Source organism: Mus pahari, chromosome 1 (genome assembly GCF_900095145.1).
Source record: "Mus pahari chromosome 1, PAHARI_EIJ_v1.1, whole genome shotgun sequence".
NCBI lineage: Eukaryota > Metazoa > Chordata > Mammalia > Rodentia > Muridae > Mus > Mus pahari.
In genome coordinates, this window is record NC_034590.1 from 160,725,901 (window position 1) to 160,735,779 (window position 9,879).

A 9,879-nucleotide genomic window follows, 5' to 3' on the forward strand; every position below is an offset into this window, starting at 1 on the left:
TTCCTCATTTCCCCTCCGAAGCCCCCCATCCNCCCCCCCCCTACGCCTGATCACTAATCCACCCACTCCTGCTTCCCTGTCCTGGCATCCCCTTACACTGGGGCATCGGGCCTTCACAAGGCCAAGGGCCTCTCCTCTCATTGATGTACCACAAGACCAAAAGAGTAAGTTTTACCTTGTGCTTCTCAATATTACAACATTTTTTGCTTTATTTTATTGTACTAAGAATTTTGCTATGATACTAAAGAGAAAAAATGGGGATTGCCATTTGTGTCTTTCACATAATGTTAGAAAGTTGCATCTTGTACATAATGTTAGGAAGTTAATGTTCAATTTTATTATTTCTTTGTTTGTCTCTTTTTTTTCTTTTTTTCTTTCTTTCTTTCCTGAGTGGTGATGCTGAATCTCCACTGCCAAGCTTAAATCATGTCTTTGCAAAGCTATGACCTTATTACTGGTAAAAAGGTTCTCAGAGATGTGATTAAATCCAAGATTTGGAGATAATATTGTCATGAACTTTCTAGGTGAGTTCTAAATTCAGTGTCACATGTTATCATAAGAGACACATAAGGGAGAGAAAAGGAATTGGCATTGAGTAGAGAGAGGGAGAAGGTTTGGAAACATTCAGTCAAAACCAAAAGTATGCCTGAAGCTAAAGGAAGCCAAAGAGACAAGAAGGGTCTGGTCCTGAAGGGGTTTGTAGCCCGTAGGAGGAACAACAATATGAACTAACCAGTAACCCCAGAGCTCCTCGGGACTAAACCACCAATCAAAGAAAACACATGGAGAGATTCATGGCTCCAGCTGCATGTGTAGCTGAGGATGGCCTAGTAGATCATCAATGGGAGGAGAGGCCCTTGGTCCTGTGAAGGTTCTATGTTCCAGTATAGAGGAATGCCAGGGCCAGGAAGCAGGAGTGAGTGGATTGGGGAGCAGGGGGAAGGGGGGGGAGAAAATAGGGGATTTTCAGAGAGGAAACTAGGAAAGGGGATAGCATTTGAAATGTAAATAAAGAAAATATCTGTTCCGGGTCAAAGCCAAGGCGGTGACAAATTCAAGTCCAGTCAATCCAGTGGTGGTCTTCTATGTCAGTATTGGCTGCCAGGAAGTTGGTCGCATTGAAGATCGAGCTCTTTGCAGATGTGGTGCCTAAGATGGTGGAGAATTTTAGGCAATGCTGCACTGGAAAGTTCAGAAAAGATTGTGTTCCGATAGGATACAAAGGAAGCACCTTCCACAGGGTCATAAAGGATTTCATGATTCAGGGTGGAGATTTTGTTAATGGCGATGGTACTGGAGTCGCCAGTATTTACCGGGGTCCATTTGCGGATGAAAATTTTAAACTCAGACACTCAGCTCCAGGCCTGCTTTCCATGGCAAACAGTGGTCCCAGTACAAATGGCTGCCAGTTCTTTATCACATGTTTTAAGTGTGATTGGCTGGGTGGAAAGCGTGTAGTGTTTGGAAAAAATCATTGACGGACTTCAATGATTTAGTGATGAGGAAGATTGAGAACGTTCCCACAGGCCCCAACAATAAGCCCAAATTGCCAGTGGTGATCTCACAGTGTGGGGAAATGTAATCTAGACAAGATGGAATCAGGTCCTCTGCTGTTTTGGTGTGACATTCTCCCTCGAGTCTGACAAGCTGGACTCGCCTCTGTTGGCTTCCCTCTCTCCACAGTATTTGATCCAGGACCTGGAAGTATCACAGATGAGAACCAATAATTCTGTTTAAATTTTGAACTGTAAATAAAGGAATTTTTTTAATGCAAAAAAAAGAAAAAAAAGAAAATATCTATATATTTTTTTTAAAAGAAGGGTCTGCTCCAAGCCACTATGGCAGTGCTACCCAACTATATCAACATGATAGGACTGCAAGAGAAAAGTCTTTCTTTTAGGCATCAAATTTGTGTAATATTTTGGTGATAACCCTAGTTAACTAGCATCTCCCTTCTGTCTTTTTTTGTCTCTCCCATTCTTTCTTTCTCAGTAAAGTTACTGCCTTCAAGTAGATCTACAGGCTCATTAAGTTTTGCCTATTTTGTTCCTCGCTTATTATTACAGTGTTTCTCATCTTATAGGATAGACAGTTTGCTTTATTTGTAATATCTTTGAGATCATCTTCTATTCTTTGATTATTTTCTACAATTAATTTCTTTATAATTTTTATTGAGAGCTTGACTGAAATGTTTGGTGTAACTGGGCTATAAACAGAATAAAGCAGGGGACTTAAAAGGTTATGGGGAGATTTTCTCTCCAGTGACTGTCTAAGGTGGGGACAGCCAAGAGAACACAGGCCACAGAAGCAGAGGAGCAGCTAGGTCAGGGTCATTCCTGCCTCCATCTGTACCTAAAAGGTGGGGCTGTTCCCCAGCCCTCTGTGCACTGGTCTTCCCAGGGGAGAACTGGTCTCCCAGGAGTGCTGACAGAGGCTAACAGACTCACAGGAGGAACAAACTCCAGCCAGAGAGAGCAAGAACATCTAACACCAGAGATTACCAGATGGTGAAAGGCAAATGCAAGAATCTTATCAACAGAAACCAAGACTATTTGGAATCATAGAAACCAGTACTCCTATCAGAGCAAGTCCTGGGCACTCCAACACACCTGAAAAAGATTTGGATTTAAAATCATATCTCATGATGCTGATAGAGGATTTTAAGAAGTACGTAAATAACTCCCTTAAAGAAATACAGGAGAACACTGCTAAAAATGTAGAAACAATTAAAGAGGAAACACAAAAATCCCTTAAAGAATTAGATAAGACCACAGGTAAACAGGTAGAAGTCATTAAAGAGGAAACACAAAAACCCCTTAAAGAATTACAGGGAAACACAACTAAACAGGTGAAGGAATTAAACAAAACCATCTGAGATCTAAAATTGAAGTAGAAACAATAAAGAAANCAGAAAGGGAGAAAACTCTGGAGATAGAAAACCTAGGAAAGAAGTAAGGAACTATAGATGTGAGCATCAGCAACAGAATACAAGAGATAGAAGAGAAAATCAAAGGTCCAGTAAGTATGGTCAACAAAATTATAGAAGAAAATTTCCCTAACCTAAAGAAAGAAATGCCCATGAACATACAAGAAACCTACAGAATTCCAAATAGTTTGGACCAGAAAAGAAATTCCTCCTGCCACATAAAAATGGAAACACCAAATGCACAAAACAAAAAAAGAATATTAAAAGCAATGAGGGAAAAAGGTCAAGTAACATATTAAGGCAGATTTATCAGAATTACACCAGATTTCTCACCAGAGACTATGAAAGCCAGAAGATCCTGGGCAACTGTCATACAGACCCTAAGAGAACTAAAATGCCAGCCCAGGCTACTATACCCAGCAAAACTCTCAATTACCATAGATGGTGAAACCAAAGTATTCCATGACAAAACCAAATTCACACAGTATCTTTCCACAAATCCAGCCTTTCAAAGGACAATAANNGGAAAACACCAACACAAGGACAGAAATTACACCCTAGAAAGAGCAAAAAAGTAATCTTTCAACAAACCTAAAAGAAGATAGCCACATGAACATAATTCCAACACTAACAACAAAAATAACAGGAAGCAAGAATTACTTTTCCTTATATCTCTTAATAGCAATGGACTCAATTCCCCAATAAAAAGACATAGACAAACAGACTGGTTACATAAATAGGACCTAACATTTTGCTGCATACAGGAAGTCTGCCTCAGTGACAAAGACAGACACAACCTAAGATTAAAAGGATGGAAAACAATTTTCCAATCAAGTGGTCCCAAGAAACAAGCTGGAGTAGCAATTCTAATATCAAATAAAATTGACTTTCTGACTAAAGTTGTGAAAAAAAGATAATGAGGGACACTTCATACTCATCAAAGGTAAAATCTACCAAGAAGAACTCTCAATTCTGAATGTCAATGCTCCAAATGCAAGGGCAGCTACATTCATAAAAGAATCTTTACTAAAGCTCAAAAGACACATTGCATTGAACACAATAATAGTAGGAGACTTCAACACCCCACTCTCATCAATGGACAGATCATGGAAACAGAAACTAAACAGAGACACAGTGGAACTAACAGAACTTATGAAATAAATGGATTTAACAGATATCCATAGAACATTTTATCCTAAAACAAAAGGATATACCTTCTTCTCAGAAACTCATGGTACCTTCTCCAAAATTGATTATACAATCGGTCACAAAACAGGCCTCAGATACAAGAAGATTGAAATAATCCCATGCACCCTATCAGACTACCACAGACTAAGGCTGGTCTTCAATAACAACATAAACAATAGAAAGCCCACATACACTTGGAAGCTGATAAACATTCTAATCAGTTATAAATTGGTCAAGGAAGAAATAAAGAAATAAATTAAAGACTTTTTAGAGTTTAATGAGAATGAAGCCACAACATACCCAAACATTTTGGACACAATGAAAGCAGTCCTAAGAGGAAAACTCAGCTCTGACTGCCCTCCAAAAGAAATTGGAGAGAGCATACACTAGCAGCTTGACAGCACATCTGAAAACTCTAGAAGAAAATGAAGCAAATTCACCCAAGAGGAGTACCCAGCAGGAAATAATCAAACTCAGGGCTGAAATCAACCAAGTAGAAACAAAAAGAACTATTCAAAGAATCAACCAAACCAAGAGCTGGTTCTTTGAGAAAATCAACAAGATAGATAAACCCTTAGCCACACTAACCAGAGGGCACAGAGACAGTAGCCTAATTAACAAAATCATAAATGAAAAGGGAGACATAACAACAGAAACTGAGGAAATCCAAAACATCATCAGATCCTACTACAAATACCTATACTCAACAAAACAGGAAAAACTGGATGAAATGGACAATTTTTTAGACAGATACCAGGTACAAAAGTTAAATAAAGATCAGATAAACAATCTAAACAGTCACATATCCCCTAAAGAAATAGAAAGTCATTAATAGTCTCCCAACCAGAAAGAGCCCAGGATCATATGGGTTTAGTGCAGAGTTCTATCAGACCTTCAAAGAAGACCAATACTCCTCAAACCATTCAACAATATAGAAACAGAAGGTATTCTACCCAATTTGTTCTATAAAACCTCATTACTCTGATACCTAAAGCATACAAAGATCCAACAAAGAAATAAAACTTCAGCCCAATTTCCCTCATGAATATCGATGCAAAAACACTCAATAGAACTCTCGCAAACCGAATCCAAGAACACATCAAAATGATCATTCATGACGATCAAGTAAGCTTTATCCCTGGGATGCAGGGATAGTTCAATATATGGAAATCCATCGACATAATCCACTATACAAACAAACTCAAAGGAAAAAAACATATGATCATTTCATTAGATGCTGAGAAAGCATTTGACAAAATCCAGTACACTTTCATGATAAAAATCTTGGAAAGATCAGGAAGTCAAGGCCCATACCTAAACATAGTAAAAGCAATCTACAGCAAACCAGTAGCCAACATGAAACTGAATGGAGAGAAACTTGAAGCAATCCCACTAAAATCAGGGACTAGACAAGGCTGCCCACTCTCTCCCTACCTATTCAATACAGTATTTGAAGTCCTAGTCAGAGCAATTAGATTACAAAAGGAGATCAAGGGGATACAAATTGGAAAGGAAGAAGTCAAAATGTCACTATTTGCAGATAATATAATGGTATACATAAGAGACCTCGAAAATTCTACCAGAGACCTCCTAAACCTGATAACTTCAGCAAAGTAGCTGGATATAAAATTAACTAAAACAAATCAATGCCTGTCCTCCACACAAAGGATAAACAGGCTGAGAAAGAAATTAGAGATTCAACACCACTCTCGATTTTCACAAATAATATAAAATACATTGGTGTGACACTAACTAACCAAGTGAAAGATCTATATGATAAGAACTTCAAGTCTCTGAAGAAAGAAATCCAAGAAGATTTCAGAAGATGGAAAGTTCTCCAATGCTCATAGATTGGCAGGATTAATATAGTCAAAATGGCTATCTATCTGAAAGCAATCAACAGATTCAATGCAATCCCCATCAAAATTCCAACTTAATTCTTCACAGTTAGAAAGGGCAATTTGCAAATTCATCTGGAATAACAAAAAAACCTAGGATAGCAAAAACTATTCTCAACAATAAAATAACCTCTGGTGGAATCAACATGCCTGACCTCAAGCTGCACTACAGAGCAATAGTGATAGAAACTGTATGTTATTGCTACAAAGACAAGCAGGTAGATCAATGAAATACAACTGAAGATCCAAAAAATGAACCCACACTCAAATGGTCACTTGATGTGTGTTTCTGCGTCATGCTACAGGCGCCTTGTCTTCGTGGGCAGAAAACACCTTGGACTGGGTTCATACTGAAGGGCTAAACTTTCTAAAATAGAGATGAGCTGCAAGAAAGAACATTATTTATTAATTACACACGGGAGAACCCAACCCTCTCCCGCATGTCCCATTGTCTCTGCTGTGTGTCTCTCAATGTCGCATGTCTCAATCTCGCAATGGTGCAATGGCACGCAGTCCGGTCCTCAGGGGAGCTGTGTCCAGAAGGCGGGTCCAATCGAGTGGGCGGTGACGACATTGGTGGTTGGTCCGGGTGACGAGTGGGCGTTGACAGTGGGCTGTCTGAGGACGCTGTATCCAGGACGCTGTATTCCAGATCCGGGGAGCAACTCTTAGCGTGTCTGCAAGGGGCGCAATACAATGCTTAGAGGGAGGCAGGCGAGACCCAACAACTTGATATTTGGCAAAGGAGTAAAAACCATTCAGTGGAAAAAAAGACAGCATTTTCAACAAATGATGCTGGTGGTCAACATGTAGAAGGATGCAAATTGATCCATTCTTATCTCTCTGTACAAAGCTCAAGTCCATGTGGATCAAGGACCTCCACATGAAACCAGATGCACTGAAACTAAGAAAAGAAAGTGGTGAAAAACCTCGAGTACATGGGCACAGGGGGAAGTTTCCTGAACAGAACACCAATTGCCTATGCTCTAAGATCATGAATCAACAAATGGGACCTCATAAAATTGCAAAGCTTTTGTAAGGCAAAGGACACTGTAAATAGGACAAAAAGGCAACAACAGATTGGGAAAATATCTTTACCAACCCTACATCTGATAGAGGGCTAATATCCAATATATAAATCGAACTCAAGAAGTTGGACTCCAGAGAAACAAATAACCCTATTAAAAATGGGGTACAGAGCTAAACAAAGAATTCTCAACTGAGGAATACTGAATGGCTGAGAAGCAGCTAAAGAAATGTTCAACATCCTTAGTTATCAGGGAAATGCAAATCAAAACAACTCTGAGATTCCAACCCTTACCAGTCAGCATGGCTAAGATCAAAAATCAGGTGTCAGTGGATGCTTATGAGATTGTAGAGAAAGAGGAACACCCCTCCATTGTTGGTGGGATTGCAAGCTGGTACAACCATGCTGGAAATCATTTTGGCAGTTCCGCCGAAAATTGGACATAGTACTACCTAAGGATCCAGCAATACCACTACTGGGCATATACCCAGAAGATGCTCCAACATGTAATAAGGACACATGCTCCACTATGTTCATAGCGGCCTTATTTATAGTAGCCAGAAGCTGGAAAGAATCCAGATGTCCCTCAACAGAGGAATGGATACAGAAAATGTGGGACATTTACACAATGGAATACTGCTCAGCTATTAAAAACAATGAATTTATGAAACTCTTAGGCAAATTACCTGGAGGATATCATCATGAGTGAGGTAATCCAATCACAAAAGAACACACATGGTATGCACTCACTGATAAGTGGATATTAGCTCAGAAGCTTGGAATATCCAAGATACAATTCACAAACCACATGAAACTCAAGAAGAAGGAAGACCAAAATCTGGCTAATTTGATCCTTCTTAGAATGGGGGATCAAAATACACATGGAAGGAGTTACAGAGACAAAATATGAAGCAGAGACTGAAGGAATGACCATCCAGAGACTGCCCCACCTAGGTATCCATCCCATATACAGTCACGAAGCCCAGATACTATTGTGGATGCCAACAAATGCTTGCTAACAAGAGTCTTATGTAGCTGTCTCCTGAGAAGCTCTGTCAGTGCCTGACAAATACAGAAGTGGATGCTCACAGCCATCCATTGGACTGAGTACAGAGTCCCCAATGAAGGAGCTAGAGAAAGGACCCAAGGAGCTGAAATTTTTTCCAGCACAATAGGAGGAACAACAATATGAACTGACCAGTACTCCCAGAGCTCCCAGGGACTAAACCTCCAACCAAAGAGTACACATGGTGAGACTCATGACTAGAGGTGCATATGTAGCAGAGGATGGCCTAGTTGGTCATCAATGGGAGGAGAGGCCCCTGGTCCTGAGAAGGTTATATGCTCCAGTATAGGGAACTGCCAGGGCCAGGAAGTGCGAGTGGATAGGTTGGTGAGCAGGGGGAGGGTAGAGAGGATAGGGTGTTTTCAGAGGGGAATTCATGAAAGTGGATAACATTTAAAGTGTAAATAAAGAAAAGATTTAAAAAGGGGTTATAGGGGAGATAGAACACTGCACCTCATTTATGCTAGGAAAGAGCAATGCTTCTCACATATATCCCCATCTCATTGGAGAATCGTGAAAGTCTGTGTATCATTTTTGAGGATCCAGCAGTTTATCTTCCTCTGCAAGGCAGCAGGTGCACTGGGTCCAGTGTTCTGTCAGTTAAATCAGAGAGATAGAGGTTAGTCTGGTCTATATATAGACTGATAGGACAGCTCTGATTGTCAGAAATCCACTGCATCATGTCCTCCAATGTCTCATTTCTAAATACTTTTCAGTTATTATTCTCCAAGTAATCCTAGCTGGCACATAAAGTAGTTTGATTAACCAAAGTGAACCAAGCTACCCGTAATAATTCAGTAGGTGATTTTATAAAATGTCATGGACTCCTTTTGCTTTAGCACACTCTTGAGTAGACTTTAAGTATTTCTAAATGCTGTTGTATCCAGGACCTTTCTGTATACAAACATGATTAAGCTCCAGTTGTGTTGGCATTTTCCACCTCATGTTCTAACATTTCATCTTTCTCCTTTGTGCTAATAAGTCTGCACTCCTCCAAGTCCTTTTCATCTATGTAGATCTCTTTACCTTTCCTAATTGTTGCTGCCTGCTCTATCATTCTGTCAACTGTTCAGAGTTTCTTGCCTTTACTTCAAATTTATCTGTCATTTATGTTGTCCATTCATATATACTAAATAAAAATATGTGACTTAAGCTTGCTATATAATGTATGCCTGCTCTGTTATTAGAGCAGAGAGAAGAATGAACCCCTAGTTTAGGATGTGCATGCACTCTCTTGCCTAAAACCTACCAATATGCTACATTACATGACAAAGAATCATCTGAAAAGATGATTTTAGGATCTTGAAAAGGAAGACAAACCTAGATCAAACAGATACAATGGTGGAAGATTGAAATTGAAGGAGAAGGACTAAATATGTATGTGTGATGTATATGTATAGGTATATATGTACATGTAAGATGTGTATGTATATGATAAATAATGCATTCACACAGTCTCAGGTATTCTCAACTTTGAACTCATAGTCCTCCTTCCATGCCTTATGTGCCAGAATTACTGATGGATGCTAGTAAACCTAGTGAAAAATTAAAAGATACTGCAACTAGCTATGCGATTTGCATAAAGGGTCACAAAAGTCATGAGTTCCTAGAAAAATATAAATGGCAAGAAAACAGTTTATGGATTGCTGTTTGCTGACACCTTGATTTTTATCATGTAAGACTCATTTTTTATTAGTAGTATTATTATTTGTTTGTTTTGTTTTCATTATTATTATTATTATTATTATTATTTTCTTTATTTACATTTCAAATG

General features: G+C 39.2%; 1 pseudogene; it reads left to right on the forward strand.

Moving 5' to 3' along the window:
• The first annotated feature begins 426 nt into the window (after positions 1-426).
• LOC110335234 lies at positions 427-1,761 on the forward strand (annotated as a pseudogene).
• Positions 1,762-9,879: the final 8,118 nt, after the last annotated feature.